Below are 18,697 nucleotides of genomic sequence, written 5' to 3' on the forward strand. Positions count from 1 at the left end.
TTCACATGCAGACCGGTAGCCATTCAACATATAAATTATTCATGTATTTACAGAATGGGAGAGGGAGGCATCATCTTACGCACAAAAAGCATTACAAATACAACTACCATCTGCCCAAATGCAACGTATAACACCACAACAAAGTCTGTTGTATGGAAAACCTTTACCAACAAAATAAAAACGCATTAAAACATTTATCCCGTGGGCTTATTTCTCCTAGCGATTCAGTTTTTAAAACGTACCGCTAGACATGATCATACTTTGCTGGGCCTGTGAAACATGCATCGTTAATTAAAAGGAATTGGGCATAAAGTGGTGACAGTTCATGCTCATCCAGTAATGGATGTCACTCGGGAGAGGAAGTTTCATCTGTAACAGAAGCGGATGGGTGGTTTTGTTTTTCATTGCTGGCAGTGGGAGGGAAATAAAATTAAAGGAGAAAAATTTAAATAATAATAAAACTGCCCGTTAAACAAAAACAATGACAGAAGATAATGAAACTTGTCAACGCCCCCCCCCCCTTTGTTTGCGAAAAGGGCCCTCATTTAGTGCCCGTGCCTTAAGTGGGGTGAGAAGAGCCTGAACAGACACCCTCAGGACAATAGCGGCGGGAGACGCATTCACCTCTCACCGGTGCGGCTGCTGCTGGGCCTGGGGAGGATGTGCCGCCGTTGACAGTCGCGATGCTAACGGTGCCGCCCAGCCCTCGCCGGAGCGCCGCGCCGCAGAAGGCTCCGAGGCTGCGCTATACGGAGCGAGGTTTCCAGGGAAGGCAGCTCCGGCAGCAGCGGGCGGGGGAGGAAGCCGGAAAGGTGGCAGCAGCGGCGGCGGAGGGGGGAGCACTGCTCAGCGAGTCCTCGGCACGGCGGCCATTTTAAGACTGGCGGAGAGTCCGGGAACAGCTGCCCGCTGCCTGGGCCTTCGGCTGTGATATAGTCCGTGGAAGGGCGGGGGTAGGGACGAGGTTGCCAGAACAACCGCGTAGTCAGATTTACCAAAGAGGCATCGCATCTGTGGACTGCTCTCCCGTAACGGCCGGTGCCCAATGGGTTCCCAGATGCTTCTAAATGAATGTAAAACTCTTAAAATTACAAGGAAACTTTGTTTCAATTGTCACACACTGCTTGAAATGGAAAAACAGAAGTGCTGGTACACTGTACCAGAGTATTCTACTTGCTTTGTGACAAGTGCCTGTACACTCCGTTTAAAAGTATTAAAGCTCTGCTGAGAAGTGCAGATACTCTCCTTCTCAAAATAACAAGCATTAAAAATGCAATAGGTCTCGCCTTTCATTAAGTTAAAGCCATTTGCTTTGCTATACAATACCACTAGCAAAGCAAATGGCTTTAACTTAATCTAAGGCAAGACCTATTGCATTTTCAATGTTTGTTATGCTTATGCTTTGTTTTTTCCTTTTTATGCAGTTTTCAGTGGTGGCCGGTGGAATTTGAAAGTAGAGGGTGTGAAAGCATGGTGACATTGTTTATGCTGTCGTGCTCATGCTTGCTTTAAATGTTTATTGTGCACATTCAAATTGGTGTATGATGATCTGCCAGGCCAGCACACGCTTGGCACCTGTTGTGGCGTGCTCGTGCAGTGGATTAAGAAATGTTGGCTGAGCAACTGCTACGCAGTCCTTGTATGATGGGACCCTGCTGGAGATGCGGGGAGTATGTCAAAGACCTGGGCTGGATGATAACGGAATTCATTGCTGGGGGGCCTATCTGTATCCTTTACATTGCTAGTCTTCAATAAATATTCCTTCGTTCCTGCTGTGCAGTTTCTGGTCATTAACTTGGATTCTTCCTCTACAAAAAGTGATTGGACGCTGAGTTCTGGCCAGAGGAGGAGGAGGCTTAGATTCTTGCATTGTGATAAGGCACGCACGCGCCAGCTCGCACGGTGCACCATATACCATTAAGCCTCTTCATTCATCATAATGTATTTTCATGGGTGCTGCTCCGTCATATATCACCAGCGTGGGGACTCTGGTTGCGTACAAGCAGGGTAGTGGTGCCAAACACCGTCACCTCCCTGCACTATGACAGCAGCTTCCAGCAGATAACACAGGGGCAGCTAGTAACTTTAAAAACCTGCACCGAAAACTCACTCAGATCACGATGCTGCTGGTCAGCCCCGGTATCTCTCCTCTCCGAGACAAGCAGGCAGTGGTGGATGGTGACATTTGAATGTCTCGGGGTGTAAACAAATTGTCATACTGCACAGTGTGGAGCGAGCGAGCCCGGCTCGCTTGCCCGAACTACCTACGGTGGGTTTAGGGTGGGTCTCCCCCCGAGAAAATTTTGAAAAAAGAGTGGGCAAATTGTGCATTTTTGAGCAAATTTGAGAAAGCAGCGAGGTGTCAACCACTCTGAGGTCTGATGACCCTGTCCAGTCCCCGGCCCGGCCCCTCAACACCCCGCACCCCGTGGGTCCTACTAAGGTCACCCCTGTGATCTCTATTGCATTATACAAATCAAACGTGGGGACATTTAGATGGATGGGTCTGCCTTTTCCTGGCAATTCTGAACGATGAGTGTGCATTTGACTCCCCTTGGCTCAGAGAGTCCATATTAAAACAAATTGAGGGCCAGGCGATATTTTCCTGGAGCGACGAGCCCATTAAGACACTGGCACTAAACGAACCTCTAATGCACTGCACGAGGAAACATCAGAAGGACACCTAAGCTCCCCAAACGAGAGAACATACCAAGTACAGCACTACCAGAACCTTTCAAGCACTGCACCAACATAATATGTAGTAATGCCTGAGGAGATAGCACTTAGAATGACTGCACAAACAGAACACTGAATGCACCACTTAAAAAAAACATTTAGTTGCACTGAATCAAAGCACATACCAAGCACAGCACCGACAGGACTGTTCAGCACTTTACCAACAGAACCTACAGCACAAACAAAACACTGAACACACTGCACCAATGGAACATACAATCACTGCTCCAGTATATTATCCAAGCTTTAGTAGACTGAACTACACCATCAGGACTTTACTGCAACAATAGAACACAGCACCACGGAGCATACCATGCAAGATCACCCAATCCATATGCCCAGCCGGTCATATAACGTGCCACACCAAGAGAACATTAAAGCTACACATTCAGTGCACTAAACCAATAGAGCATCTGATGTCAAGTGCCAGCCTAATGCTGAGAGGAGGGGAGGATGAGAACACCTCATGCACTGCACTTTTTTAACATCTAAAACAATATCACAACAGCAATTCAAGCCAAACAGCAGACCAATAAGTTGAGCTGTACAATCAACAAATAACATGCAAGTCTGTTGATGGGTCCTGGGTGTAATATTTGCATTGGTAAACTGGCTTGAATCAAACTGAATCAACTTGAAACTTGTGTTTAGGTGATAACCTTACACACAATGTTATACCTCATTTGGGTGCGCACTGTTCGAGACACCTCAGATTTTAGGACATCTTGGGAAAGAAAGGCTTAGCGGCACCAGCCCAAAATATAGTGTCATTGCATTTAAGTGTTTCTTTAGTGCTGTTGGACAATGTGGAGCATTTTAGTGCTAGGCGTGTTAACAGACCGGTCTATCTTCTAGGATTTGAAAACTACAGTTTGTATGGACGGCCAAACTTTGAGTCATCCGAATATAGGCTTCGAGTTCTGAAAAATGTACACGCACGCTCTCGAGGTATGCAGCCCGGGTAGGACGGGAGTTTGCGCATAACCGAGCCGTGCACATTCTGATGACCACATGTTTTAAAAAAATCTTCTATGTTTATTTAAGATAAGATTATTTATGATAAGCTGAGTGATGTTTTTCATGGAAACCCAAATCTATTCTACTGACACAAGGTTGTGTTTCCTGACATAAACACTTTCCCCTGAGGAAAAGAACCCTTCTGAAAAAATGCAGCACCAAGAAGCTAATGTTTTCATGCGAAGTGCTTAAAGACATAATGAAATGACATCTACCATGAGACAGCAGCAGATCTCGTTCAGCTCCCAAAAATATCCGAGATTCACTAACCGACCAAGAACACATATAGCGCACAAACGTCCATTTGTGCTTCTCGGCGCTGATGACCTAACGTGCTTCCGGTCACAAGCTCTTGGAGACTTAATAACCTATTAGTGAGTCTTTGAAAGCGCCTGGTGGTAGATATATGGCTTTTCTGTCAAAAGTTGTTAATAGATTGACCACAATCACATTTCCAGAGGACCGGAAAGGGCAGATTAACAAAACCAAAAAGCGAACTGAAGCAGTTGCGGCCGGCGAAACATGCGGGCGAGTTTACACGGGGGGTGGGGGAGGGAGGGAAGTGGGAAGGTAATCCTATTCAATATAAAATAAACACGTGCTTGCCATGACGTATTTGCTCGGCTTTCTCGCCTGCTAAAAGGTTTCTTGTCTTTATGGGGCCATGTGTTTGGCCCCATAAAGATAAGAAACCTTTTGCGACAAACGCAAAGCAGGCGAGGCCGTACAAATGGGACGGCCGAAAAAGCTGAGCGAATACGTCACAAGGAGCTCTTTTCCAATGGCTGGTCACCGTTTAGCATAAACGGTGACTCCAGCCAATGGAAAAGAGGGACGTGCTTAATGCCCCTTACAGAAATTACCCCATATCATTAAGTCTCGCCAGCGAGACTGCGCATGCGTGCAGCCTACCCCAGGCGAGACCTAAAAAGTGATTGTATTCAGCACCTGACAGTACCAACCCATTTAAAGCACTGGTTTCGCAAATATTAGATGTTGGCAGCAAAACCGTTAAAGAGGTGTCTGTTTTTCAAAAATGTCTAGGTTTGGAAACGCTGGGTGGTAGGAAAATTGTGGATCCTGCAGATTCTAGAAAGTGGGCTTAAGAACGGTGATGGATTAAACCCAGATCAGTTGACTGGGGGTGAGTGCTTGCAATGTTCAACACTCCGTCCATCATTTCCTTTGGTTTTTGCTTTGTTCGCCATAAGTTGGCAGGGTATGCTCAGACGTGAGTCCCTTGCTCACTTTGCCACTGGATTCAAGCAAGCCTGGCTGAAGACGGCTGAAATGCCAGAAACCGGTCCTAGGAAGCTTGTTTCCGGTCCAGGGAAGACATGGCTTGGCAGTTCGGGCTGGACTGTTCCCATGAGGCACAGGGTCAGACTGATTTGCATATGGCCATGTCTGAACTGGGGTGGCAGAGTGGGCTAAAGAACGGTGATGGATTAAACCCAGATCAGTTGACTGGGGGTGAGTGCTTGCAATGTTCAACACTCCGTCCATCATTTCCTTTGGTTTTTGCTTGATTCTAGAAATTTACCTCACGGAAATGAGTAAAATGTGTGTTTTTAGTAAATGTTTAAGGTTTGCAACTGCTTCTCAGTAACAAAATCTTGTGACAACCACAGAAGTCACATCATCCTGGGCCAGTGGCGTAGCTAGACCCTGTGCCGCCCGTGACGGCCCCTGTGGTTGCCGCCTGTAAGAGCGTGGGGGGTTAACCTTTTGATACACATATCATTGTGGCTGACATCCAGGTGTGAACCTGTAGTCCCTCCCATGGCCTGTGTTGTGGAGCTATTTGGCCCCAACATAAAGTTTAAAGGCTCAGACTCTAAATCACATTTGGTGTCTGGAAATTGACAAAAAGGAGAGCTTGTCAACTATCAAGCAGGCAGCTAGTTTGTGCAAGGAGGAGAGAAGCTCTGCAAGACTTATGCCTGTGACCAGGACTGGGGGCCAAAGCCTGCTAGTCTTCCATCTGGGTGAAAGGACATTACCTAGGAAATCCAAGACCAATTGCCTTGGGAGCCTGCAGCACCTGCGCCTGCCTGCTTACCAAGACCAGTGTGCCTTGTGAGGAAGAGGAGAGCGTTGCAGGCAGCGAGGTCCAGTGGAGGGTTCCTGGCGAGTGGATCCCCATAGCGAGGTATGAGGAGACGGCAGATGCACTAATTGGGTCATTGCCTGTGTGCAGGGAAAAGTCAGCAACCTCCATATGCCAAAGGAGGACCTCCATGAAGTGAGTCGGGACCGTTGTTGCACCGAACAAGTCATTGCCCGTGCACAGACCTAAGTAAGCAACTCGATATTCAACGTTGGGGCCACTGTGAACATTGCTGCAATGCGTATCGGACCACAGCCCATGTGCAGTATCATGTCAGCAACCCCTTATGCCAGGTGGAGCTGCCGTGAGGATTGCTGCAGTGATGATCAGGCCATAGCCCGTGTGTGGTATCAAGTTTGAGACCCCCCCAGTATGCCAGTTGTGGCAGCCGTACAGTGTGCTGCTGTAGTGATCGAGTGATAGCCCATTTGCAGAGGGGTGCCACTGGTCCAAAGCAAGAATGTGGTCTGGTCGAAATTGTCGACAGAGGAAGAAGGCCATAGTGGTGACCCAAGCGAGCCCAAGCTGTAACTGAGGACTAGCACCAGAATTGTTGCATCCCTATTATCCATAAAAAGGAACTCCGGGAAATTATCAAGCAACCGAGGAGCATCCAGAACCCCCTGGCTGCTGCCGCTGGATGGCAGCGTGTGAAGAACTCAAGGACACTTCTGGGCCACGTGTGAAAGACTTACTGGAGACATCTGCTGCAGCTTCGGTACCTATGAAGGAGGTGCACTCAGAAACCCCAGTCACTTGAATCCTGCTGGTGTGGGTAAGACTGATTTTCGGGCTAGATGACCTGAGAACTTGCTGGTCAAATAGGGTGCTGGTGCTGGAACACTTTTGACTTTAACCGAGAGTCAGAATCGGACTCCTGAGACTCGGACTCCTAGTGTGGCTTAACCTGAATGTTGCCTATTGTGAATGGAGAATAAACACTACCACTAGCTGGAGGGGTGTGGGACTCAGAGACCTGCCTATGAGACACTAGAGTCCTGACCTTAGGGGACTGTAAGGTATGTTTGTGGATGTCACATTTTACTTTGTGGTCTTACATAAATACTCCTTTGTTTCAATAAAGCAAGAATCTGACTGGAAAATCAGTTATAGGTGCTGCTTTGCGTATTTTAGGTTGTCAGCCTGTGTTCACCCCCGTATCTACCTACCTCTCCTGAGATGCCTTGGACTGCTCGACCTGCACTACCACTGAGAGTGAAGTGCTGAAGAGGTATTTGGCCTAGTTTTTCAGGATCCATAGTAGGTTGGGCCATCGGACAGCAGGAGTAAAATGCTTCAACCATCACAGTTGGGCTCATTAACTCCTGCTTGCCACATGGCCCTCTGAAAGGGATTCCGACATAACCATTTTTAATTCTTTATGTATTACTATATGAATTGCTTTATAGTCGGTAAACAATGAAACATTTGTTAAATCGAAACAAACCTTGCTAAAGTCATCATATAGTATATAATTCCATTGAAGGAGTAATATATGCAGGTCATCAAATTAAATGGAGGAAACAATTCATCCCTACCTTAAGGCGGCATAACTCTTCTGTGTCTGAAGTGTTTATTCCTCTCACCTGAAAGGGCTGCAAAAGCTCATCAGCTGGGGCGAAGATGCTACAATGACCCAGCTTTCAGCTGAGCTTTGAAAGGTCACATCTGGATACTAGGTTCAAACCCTCCTCATCATAAGAAATGTGCCCTGGTGTGCGTGAGATTTCAACCTGACATTAAAATATGTAAGTCTCACTTGCGATGAGTATGACTTGAGCTAAATACCACAAAGAAAGGGTTTTATGGACAGGAAGATAATGGCGCACACACCAGATATACGCAATAGTATCACCAATGCAAAATAGGTAAATAGTATGGTGCTAGCAGGGAGGGGAAGGCCCTAAAACCCCTCAATCAGTATGGGAGAAACCCACACTTGAACATATAAGAACAGTCCCGTGCACTCATACAATCATCAATTACACAAAGTATGTGTGTCTTCGGTATGACATGAAGATACTGAAGCTTGGCAATCTTTATGTTTCCTTTAATAGGTCATCAGGCAAGAACACAAACAGCCAGCCGACACGTGTTTCGTCAGAGAAATAGTCAAACTCTGACTCTTCAGGGCTAAAGAACAGGAAGTAATCCAAAACAGGAAAAATATAATACTCATACGTCAAATCAAGATACGAATAATTGTTCAATCAGCCTTGTAAGACAAAAAGACTGGGCATATGGCTATAAACAAGATCCTCAGGAGAAGAGATATTAATCCACGTAAGTCACACCAGTGCAACACCCGAACAACACGGATCCTTCCAATAGATATCAATACATGTTCCAAAATCACAGGGTTCTTTGCATCGCTTGGAGACACGTGTGTGTGTCTACCAAGATACAATCATCAATTACACAAAGTATGTGTGTCTTCGGTATGACATGAAGATACTGAAGCTTGGCAATCTTTATGTTTCCTTTAATAGGTCATCAGGCAAGAACACAAACAGCCAGCCGACACGTGTTTCATCAGAGAAATAGTCAAACTCTGACTCTTCAGGGCTAAAGAACAGGAAGTAATCCAAAACAGGAAAAATATAATACTCATACGTCAAATCAAGACACGAATAATTGTTCAATCAGCCTTGTAAGACAAAAAGACTGGGCATATGGCTATAAACAAGATCCTCAGGAGAAGAGATATTAATCCACGTAAGTCACACCAGTGCAACACCCGAACAACACGGATCCTTTCAATAGATATCAATACATGTTCCAAAATCACAGGGTTCTTTGCATCGCTTGGAGACACGTGTGTGTGTCTACCAAGACACTCCAAGCGATGCAAAGAACCCTGTGATTTTGGAACATGTATTGATATCTATTGGAAGGATCCGTGTTGTTCGGGTGTTGCACTGGTGTGACTTACGTGGATTAATATCTCTTCTCCTGAGGATCTTGTTTATAGCCATATGCCCAGTCTTTTTGTCTTACAAGGCTGATTGAACAATTATTCGTGTCTTGATTTGACGTATGAGTATTATATTTTTCCTGTTTTGGATTACTTCCTGTTCTTTAGCCCTGAAGAGTCAGAGTTTGACTATTTCTCTGACGAAACACGTGTCGGCTGGCTGTTTGTGTTCTTGCCTGATGACCTATTAAAGGAAACATAAAGATTGCCAAGCTTCAGTATCTTCATGTCATACCGAAGACACACATACTTTGTGTAATTGATGATTGTATGACTTGAGCTCTCTGGACTTGATGATTTCTTGCACACAGTCTGTTTAGGCCAAACCCTATATGGCAATATAAATTGCAAGCATATTTTTCTATTGCATACTGTTGAAAATCAACTTGCTTTATGGGTGCTCCTGAGTTTTTTATTTGGACTTCTTGATTGTTTATGTCTCCTGTGGTCTGATGCTTGTTAAAATGGTCTGAAGCCCGTGTGATCTGCTTAAAATGATGTGCTCTGCCCTTTTGCACTCAGCCGTTGCTATTGAAAATATGACTTCATTTGACAATATATTGACACTTAGTGGGTGCATTTAATAATAATGAGCCCATTGTAAACCAACAGTCAATATACAGGTGCCATGTAAGGTTACAATTCTTCTACCAGTATGAGGCTGTGAAAGAAGTAGTCTTACTTCAACATCCTCAGATTATTGTCATGCAGTTTGACCAAACTGAAGAGCTTGTCAGCCCCTCCGTGCTAGACCTTTCCTGTATAAGAGAATATATACAATAAACCAAATTCAGTGTGGTGATATAATCTGTACTCAGGTTTCACAGAAATCATATTTTCTGACAGTATGAAATATATAACTTTTCTTGCCCTAAGTGAGCTACAGCAGTTTCATGGCTGTATAACTCCTTTTGTCAGCCCTTTTCCCACCATCAGTGACGCCAGCTCAATAGGGCTTGGAAAGGTTTCATCTAACGTACCCCGATGAGCGTGCAGGGATTGGCCAAGGCCCACAAATCTTAGTGCTGCAAGGCTCGAAGGAGTGATATCCAGATTTTTAGCCCAACCTGCGTACTATTTAGGATGATTGTATTGACACTTGCCCTTGGTAGTGGGAAACCCCTTACCCATTACCCCTCACCCATTAGTTCAGTAGCTGAGAAAATGTACCAGGACAAGTGAGTGTATTCATAATAAATCGGAAAAATTATTGTAAAATAGTAAGTGAAGCCATATACATACGTTCATGAACATGTGTATATGGCTTACTATTTTACAATTTATTAGCGAATGTTCTCGATTGTGGCTCTACTCGTCTCTGGGTCTGACTACCTTGTTGGAAACACTGTTAACATGCCACAATGGATCCAATACAATATGGATATAAATGTACTATCATGTAATGCTAATTAACATTCTTTCGCACATGCTTGTAATTCTGATAATGTACTATATTCGTTTTTTCCTTACTTCTTACTTTCCCCCTTTCCCTTCACTGTTCATATGTTACGGTATGATCTGAAATACCAACAGCATATATACAAAACAATCTTTATTATTTGGAAAATGGATTGACATTATTGGACACACCTTTATCACTATATACTTTTTTTGTTTTGTGTACACATTTATTCTATAGCTTGGTATCATCAAAACTACAGCCTTGAAGAGCTTGCAAGCCACTAGGGGGCGGAACACGTGTTGGCTGTGCGTCACAATAGTTTTGTTCCATTTTTTCTTCAGTAATTCTGATACACTAAGAATCACCTCTCACATCTTTGATCTTGAGAAATACATACCAGCTGTGTATACTACAAGGATTTCTCCAATTTATTATGAATACACACTTGTCCTGGTACATTTTCTCAGCCAGAAATCTTAGCATCTGAAAAACTGAATATAAAACTCTATGATCATTTCCAAGAGGTTGTCTGTGCTCGATGCCTATGCTGTAGACCCTTTAGAATAAACCCTTGGGAGGCAACCCAGATGAGGTTAGACTACTTTAAAAGTGGACTGGGTTTAACTGGAGAACAATAGCTGAGGATATAAGTGGCAACCCTGTATTCCTGGGCACCTAGTAGAATTATACATAGTGAAACCTATGGTTCCTTGGAAGTTAGTTATTGCATTTTTGGTAATATTTAAGGGGATTGTAAGGAAAGAGATCTTTGACCACCCCTCACCTCACATTTTGGGACTGATATTGCTTGTTTTTTGACTCTGAAATGCACTGGGCCCTGCTGACCAGGCCGCAGTGCATGCACTCTGACCCCCTAAAAGAATATGTACAATTGACTAATACCTGATTGGCATATCTTAAGTCATATAAGTCCATAATATATGATAACAAGCGTACTCTGGGCTAGTAAATTAAATGTCACCTTGTTGTGCCAATACTGCTTTGACAAAGTGAAAACATAGCTGTAGGTCTGCCATTAAGCATTGTCAGGTATCTTTTAAACTGCCTACTCGATATGGCACAATGACCCTTTTGTCAACTGTAGGAAGCTGGCTCTTTATATAGTGCACTAAAATGAAGTGCAGTATGCAGAGAGTCCAGTGAGTCCCTTATTGGTTTACAGAGGCTAAAGTAGTAAAGTGTGGGCGAGCAGTTAGGCTTATCAGAGGGTAGTGCTAAGCATTTGTTGTACTCACAGAGGTAATAAATGAGACACTCAAGAATAAATTAAAGCCGAATTTATAAAAATAGTATCAATTGTTATGTAATTTTTAAAGCCAAGAACTTCAATTTACAGTAAGAACTTTTAAAGTTACAACTTTTCACAGTTCGTAAAATATATCACTTTTGTGTGCAATTATGCACTATTGAAGTCAATGGAGAAAAGTGCATTTAAAATCAGGCATTGCTTTAACCTTCTCATTTTAAGTCGATAGCAGGACCAGGTCCGATTTTCCTGTGGCAGAAGATCAGGAGCATCCCGGATTCGACAGGGAGCACGGTGCTAAGGTTGTTGGTAGCTGGTGCATTACGACGAAGGGGGCCGCTTGAAAAGACACTGCACAGTAGGACTTAGTAGTAAGTCTGGGGGTTCCGAATAGGGGGCGGAGGTTACAAGGATCTCAAGACCACAGGAGCACAGCTGGATCTTCGTTACCGGAGTCTAGTCAGGCTGGGTGCAGAGCAGATAGATCAGCCAGGCGCTGTGTGTCGAGATGTCCTCGCGGTTAGGCAACTTGGAGAGGCAATTCAGGGACAGCTGGGCCACTCAAGGCGTGGGCCTCGGGGTTTCGATGTCCCTTAACGGGTGCTTGCTTCTGAGATGATTGGAGTCTGGAGTGGACTCTTGGTTGCACTTTTTGCTGAAGGAAGTCCGGTATTGGTATGGTGCAGCTCTGGTAGGTCCTGGTGTCTTCAAATTTGGCGAGGAGACCGATTTGACCCTCCGGAGCAGATGTACCTCTTCTTGTTTTGGGGCTGTGTCGGAGTCGTCAGGGAGTAGCAAGTCAACAAACCGGATTTACCGGGTTCGGTGCCTGCGGTGTACAGGGTAGTGATACCTTCCAAGGGAGGTTCTTGGCAGTTTCTTGAAGGTATGCAGGAGCATTGGTTCTTGGAGTCCTTACAGGTTCAGGACAAGACTGTACAAGCATGATTGTCGAAACCTTGAGGCAGCAGGCAGGGTTTGGTGCCAATTTCTCTGCAGCATGGCTTCAGTTCTTGGACAGCAGTGTTTTTTGTCCGTATCTTCTTGTCCATCGAATCTCCGGTTCAAGGTGCAGGGATGCCACCTAAGTACTACATTTAGGGACCTTAAAGGGGGAGGCAGGTAGCAGTAAATGGGCTACCAACCTTTAGGGTGTCTACACCCTCTAAGTGACCATTTCCTGTGGGAAGGGTCACTACCCTACCCCTGACAGGTTGTTTTCCCACCATCTCAAGATGGTGAATTTTCAAAAGAGGGGTTCACATCGCCTGCCACACCTTAGGGGAGCTGCTGGCTAAATGTGGACACTCCACCTCATCTAACTAATTTTTCCCACCTGTTCTCCCGCCAAATGTGGAGCTGGCTAGGGGGTTGGCATCCCCCACTATCTAGGGAAGCCTGGATAGCACTTCAAAGGCGGCATCATCTTTGAAGCTTCCAGCCCTGGAAGACCATTCTGGTCTGGAGGAGGTGTGAAGCACCTCCGCCCAGAGCAGGCTTTGTTTCTGGCCTCTGAGAGCACGAGCTCTCACCCCATGAGGTTAGAAACAGGTCTGGTGGTGGCAGGCTGGCTATGACTAGCCAGAGACCACACCAGTGCTTGGTAGGTTTTCAGAGACTCTCTAAAGGGTCTCCTGTGTGCATTTATTAATAAATCCAACACTGGCAATAGTGAGGATTTATTAAGACAAGATGTTTGGTACCAAACATCTAAGGGTACAGTGGAGCCATCATGGAGGTAGGAAACTCGTAATGACAAGTATTCAGCCCATGTACTCTCTATGGCTTCCCTGTGCACTTACAATATCCAAGAATGGCTCAGATATTGCAGGATCATATCTGCTTATGCAATTATGTCCATACATGGGCTATAGTGCACCCTGCCATTGGGCTGTAAGGCCTGCAGTAGGGGGGACTAACCTATACCTCATGCAGTATGTGGGGGCATGGCACACAGGGTCGTGTGCCATGTCGCCTCTTTAGTTTTCTCTGCACCAAGACACGCAGCCTGCAGTGGCAGTTTGCATGGTCTTGGTGAGGGGTCTCTGGGGTTGTGCAATTCTTGCTGCAGCCCCAGTGGACTCTCTACAGTACCCATGCCCTAGGTACCAGGGGTACCCTTTACTAGGGACTTACTGGGGTGGCTGAAGTTGTGCCAATCGTGGTACAGTTTTGGGAATGTCATCTGGCACTGGGAACATGGTTTGCAAGGACCCAGTGCACTTATAGTTCTAAATCACATAAGACATCAAGCAAAAAGTGGGGCTAACCATGGTAAAGAGGCACTTTCCTACATCAAGCCCAAACCTTCCTTTTTAATGTTTATAAGTCACCCCTTAGACAGGACTAAAAACCCCAATGGCAGTGGGCTGGATATTAACCAGAAGGACATGTTAAACCTATAGATCTATACATGTCATGAAAGTAAAAACTCGCAATTCTCGTTTTCACTGTAGTAAGGCCAGTGGCCCCGGTTCGTTTGTAGTTGTTGCCGGTTCGTTTTTATCCTAAAACGCCATTGAGAACCATGGCTTAACTGGACCCATGGACTTTACGGATCCTTCAACATCGAACCTAAAGCCGAACTGAAGCTGAAGAGGACCCCATCGACATGACCGTCGATGGAAAAAAGAGCCAGAGAAGTTTCTGAGTGCAAAGATAAAATCTGGACTGGGACCAATCCGGCACCAGCATCCAACCCCGAAATCCATCACGGTTGGCCTGAAACTTTGCCCTGGATCCTCTTGTTCGAATCTCATAGGATACCATTAGGAGTGAGAAATAGTGTCTTATAAAAACTTTGCTAAAATCATAACTCCGGTACCCTTCAACAAATTGGAGTGTGGTTTTTATTGTGTTGCATTTCTTACCTATTAGCTATTTTGCTACTGATAAATGCTTTACACTTGTTTTCCTTCAAGTTAAACCTGACTTGTCTGTACCACAGCAATCCAGGACTGAGCTAAGGTTTGACTGAAAGAAACCTAACTGAACCTGATATAGATTAGTGACATTATTACTTAGTGGGGTCTCACAACCACCCCAACTAATAATCCACTTTTCTCACAGGGACCAATAAATGTATTCACAAACAAACATGTATTGTCGTAAAAGTCGTAGTCCCCATTGAGCACTATATCAGAAATAACATTTTTATGATACGATTTTAGAAATAATCAATATCCTAAAAAACAAGTTATTGCAAAGGAAAAAAAGAAAATGGTACAATGCACATAAAATGTGGGGTAGTGACTGGTGAATGGAATTCCAATAGTTGTTTTTAAACAAATTCCCTTATTTTGGAGCAATTCTTTAGCACACCTATTCACCAACATCACGGAGACCGGATAAATTCCTAAGTCATGGAAAGGGTCAATACTTCAACCACAACACAAAAAAAAGTCCCAGGAGTAAACTAAGTAACTACCGATTAATAGCCCTCCTGGACACAGATGGTAATATATTTGCACAGTTTGTACAAAAAAACTAGAAAAATGGCTGAAAGCAAAAATGTTATAAAATTCAGTCAAACTAATTGTAGGCCAGCCATCTTGACACCCAACAATATAATGGTCCTCAGTATACTTAATAAGAACATATAGGAAACAAGAGAAATAATATTTTTGCCTGCTTCATATGCTATTTAACAGCCTTTGTTAAAATTGATATAATCGGGCTTTGGCACAAATTAAATACCTGGGGCACTGGCAACACCTTGCTACATTTTTGGGTGGAACTACCAGAAAGGAACATGGGTAAAAGTGAAACTAACTAAAGGTCTTGCTTTGGCTTCTAAAATTCCATCAGAAAACAGGCTTAAACAATGGGGTGCATGCTCTATCACTACTGTCTATGTATCTAGACAATCTCCCAAATAATTTTGATTCCTGGCAGTCTTTCGACCTAAATTGTCACTTCAAAAAAAGTTATTTAGCCTATGCAATGACTTTATTTACAGTGCTTAATTTGTTAAATGCCATGCTGCCAATGATCTTAACAACACAACTACTAACCATCACACACCTACTAGTATGACAGTTCAGACTATTCCAGGTCCCCAAAGCTATAAGAATGGCTTGGGTGGCAGGTACTAGTTTGTATATTGAATTAATAATTCACTGTTGTTGTGGTCATCTCTAAATTAGCCAGACAGCGCCAACTTGTGACAGGTAAGTGCCGGTGCTGAGCACTGGAAACCACAGGCTCAAATTAAGCACTGCTTTATTATCATATCTAAAACACAAAGCAGTCTTCAACATCAACTTAATTGCCTTAGGGCCTTATGTAGATCTCAGCAGACGGGTTTCTCCGTCACAACCGCGACGGATATCCTGTCCGCTGAAATATAAATCCCATTATATCCTATGGGATTTATATTTGGGTGGACCGAATATCTGTCACCGTTGTGACGGAGTAACCCGTCCACTGAGATCTAAACCAGACCCTCAATCAGTACAACAAGAATAATGGCCTAACAGTGAATCTATCCAAAACAAAGATGATACATTTTAGCCGAACACCTGAACAATTTAAATGGACAATAAATAACTGAATAATTGAACATGCGGACTCATACCCTTACTTATGAGTCATTATTGTTAAACACTGACAGCGGGCGGAACATCTACAGAACATGAAGAACAAATGCAGAGAGGTCACAAAGGCATTAAAACTATTCTCTTGCCTGTATGGAGGTAGGGTATGAACCAAACAGTCACTACTGTCAAAACAAAAATTATTCTGATTTGACTGTAACATTCACATTTTATCAGCCAAAGAGGGTTGACAGTCAGGATTAAATGTTTATGAAAAACATCCATCAAGTTTTTCATTTAAGACAATGAATTCCACATTCTCACATTGGACTTGAATTTGGACTAACGTACATAAATTCCTTACATTGTAGGGTTCTCATAAAATATATATGTGACTGTAGCAAAGAAGTTGACAGCGGCCTTAAGAATTGAATTTTTTAAGAAATGACCAACAATAACCAACGAATCAGACATCAAACCGAGAAAGCAATTGCCATAATTATTGACAGATATAATCTACCCCCATTAACCTCCTTAGTTGAATTTAATACATGAAGTTACAAACAACTGGTCTGTAGGAAATTAACAGAAATGTCTTTTATTAACGATTTAACATTATCTTCTTCATACAGAAATGCTTATCTAGTCCAGCACTGGAGGTCTGCAGACCGCCATATTACTAGTTTACCACGGTGTCTGCAGTGTGGCAGAGGAGAATCTGTGGCGGTGGTGATTGGTTTTCCATATGTATCGATGCCTGTATGAACATTTTGACTGAATATGTGTTGAATGCACACATATGCATGATGCATGTGGAGAATACCACCTACCCACTGCTGGAGTTCAGCCCATATGAGGCAAGTCGAGGCAATGGGTAAATGGTACAAAAAGGGCTCGCCTGTAGATCGCTGCAGAGTCACAGTCCTCGGGTGAAGATGCTGCTGTGAAGGGGAGACCTTAAAGAAAGGGATCCACGTCGAACTCTGATGGGAAGAACAGGTAAGTGGTGAGTACGCACCCCAAATCTTTTGTTTCCGCCGACTTGAAGCTGGGTGCCTCACCGCCGCGGTCAGCTCATGGAAAAGCCAACTCATAATACAGAGAGCAGTGAAACCTCTCTGTACAGTCAGATAGCAGCTGCTTTTTCCCGACCACAAACTCAACGGTCTGTGGTTTGCTGGCAGTGTCATCGGTTCAGCCGCAGTCCTTGCAAATGCAGTCAGCCCAACTCATAATACTCATAATAAGACAGTAGGACTGCCGAGCTCGGGCGGTCAGACAGCAACCGCTGGTACGGCAGTCCACAGACTGCATAACTCATAATATGGCCCCAAGACTCTTATATTTCGAACAGACAGTATAGCTGGATTCTCCCCTCAGTACAGATATACAGACATTTTATTCATACTCCTTTATATCCCAATTTTGCAAATAAAGGGAGGCTGAATTAGAACAGAGAGGGAAAATTCGATTTGCTGTCTCCTCAGTAACCCTGGGCGAACCCCTACGCTACGCTTGCGTAGTTTGTGCTACTTTGCGCTACGCGAATTGCACGTAGCACAGTGCAAAAACACGTAGCATAGCATAGTTGGCATTTTTTGCTCGCTCGCGGTCCTCAACGTCAAGTTGGCGACCGCGAGCAAGCAAAATGACATCTCGGCGAGACTTTTTCCTTGTTCGCGATCAGCAACATCAAGCTGCCGATCGCGAGCGTGGAAAATAGACCTCCTGGCGAGATTCTCAACGTGGGGAGGTCAGGTTTCTCATTGCGAGTGGTCGTGTATGCTCGCGATGAGAAATTACCAGTCCGCGTTGAGAAAGCTGCCGCTTGAGTAAAAATCTACTTAAGCGGCAGAAAACGACAGCTCGCCATTTTCAATGATTGCACAGTGCAGACAAGCATCCGGCACTGTGCAATCATCACGAACAGCACACTACGCAGTTTGCGTAGTGCTATGCGTATCTCGCGTAGTGCGAAGTGCACTTTGCGTAGATAGGCGTAGCGTTACTACGGGAACTACGCCCAGGGTTATACTGCAGTCAGGCAAAATTAACTTTAGAACATATCATTTGTATTTGTCATATACTGCTCCAGATTCAGAAAACATACCTATAAAAGATTCCAATGCTGCCTACATAAGAACTGTTAAAGATGCCATTTCATTCTGCTTCCAAGAACAATCAAATTGTTTTATTGCATGTTTAATGACATTTCTAAAAATCACTACGGTTATATATATGTGGCATAAGTCATATCAACTGTTTTCATATTCTAGGCTATTTAATGCTACCAAGATTGGAACTATTAAAGCAACTATTTCATTCTATAATAAGGAGGAATTGAATGGTGGTATTATGTGTATGAAAAATCATTATACAAAAATGAGGGCTCCTGGGTTTATGGTATTTATTTTTTTAACATTTTCATCTGTATTTATCCATATATATTTTATGACCATCTTATTGGTAGTTATCCATATTTATCTTGTCTTTTGAGAATAGAGTCGTAAAGTGGTATATTTCCACGTTTTGTTAACTTTTAGACTTGCCCTAATTCGTGAATTCCTATCGCTTTTTTAGCAAATTAAGCAGTCACATATAACAAAATACTACACCCATAGGTACATATTGGCATTATACTACAAATATATGTTAA

General features: G+C 43.9%; 1 protein-coding gene across 2 annotated transcripts in view; it reads right to left on the reverse strand.

Annotated features, from left to right (window-relative positions):
• The window catches only part of C7H5orf24 (chromosome 7 C5orf24 homolog), a 49,452-nt gene extending 48,570 nt beyond the window's left edge, over positions 1–882 (reverse strand). Inside the window, exon 1 of one of the 2 annotated variants that reach the window (XM_085617989.1) lies at positions 632–882. The gene's annotated coding sequence lies outside the window, so the exon portion shown is untranslated. Of the gene's footprint in view, positions 1–624 lie in introns of both variants that reach the window. The other variant, XM_085617988.1, reaches the window with a different exon arrangement.
• Positions 883–18,697: the final 17,815 nt, after the last annotated feature.

Source organism: Triturus cristatus, chromosome 7, assembly GCF_964204655.1.
Source record: "Triturus cristatus chromosome 7, aTriCri1.1, whole genome shotgun sequence".
Lineage (NCBI taxonomy): Eukaryota > Metazoa > Chordata > Amphibia > Caudata > Salamandridae > Triturus > Triturus cristatus.